Source organism: Penaeus monodon, chromosome 15, assembly GCF_015228065.2.
Source record: "Penaeus monodon isolate SGIC_2016 chromosome 15, NSTDA_Pmon_1, whole genome shotgun sequence".
Lineage (NCBI taxonomy): Eukaryota > Metazoa > Arthropoda > Malacostraca > Decapoda > Penaeidae > Penaeus > Penaeus monodon.
The window spans coordinates 17586348-17586808 of NC_051400.1; positions in this window are offsets into that span (position 1 = coordinate 17586348).

Consider the following 461-nt stretch of genomic DNA (forward strand, 5'->3'; position numbering starts at 1 on the left):
GGCCGGGTCGACCAAATGTCGGCGCCTGCGTGTCTGGGAGCCCGCGGGCCGGAGCAATAGTAATCAACACAGGTACACTATTAAAACAGATCTCGATGTTTGTGAGGCAATGCCGAAATTTAAGATAAAAAAGGAATACGTATGATAAAAAATAATAAAAATAAAAATGTAACATAAAAACAAGGCGACAAATTCGAACGTTCTTATTTTGACGTCTCTGGACCCTGCGCCAAGCGGCTCAAACGAATGACCTGGAAATGACTCACGAAATGACAGGTTCGACTTGAAGTGGCTTGTACATATATGTGGAGGGCTTGTCCACTCAGCGCATGCCGCTTGCGGGTGCAACAACGGCCTCTCATGGGCGTGAGATGATCCCAACAGCACGGGTTGTGACAACGGCGAGGGCTTTCAGAATAGCCATGTAAGACGGTCTCTGCAATGGCTGATGAGGCACTTAG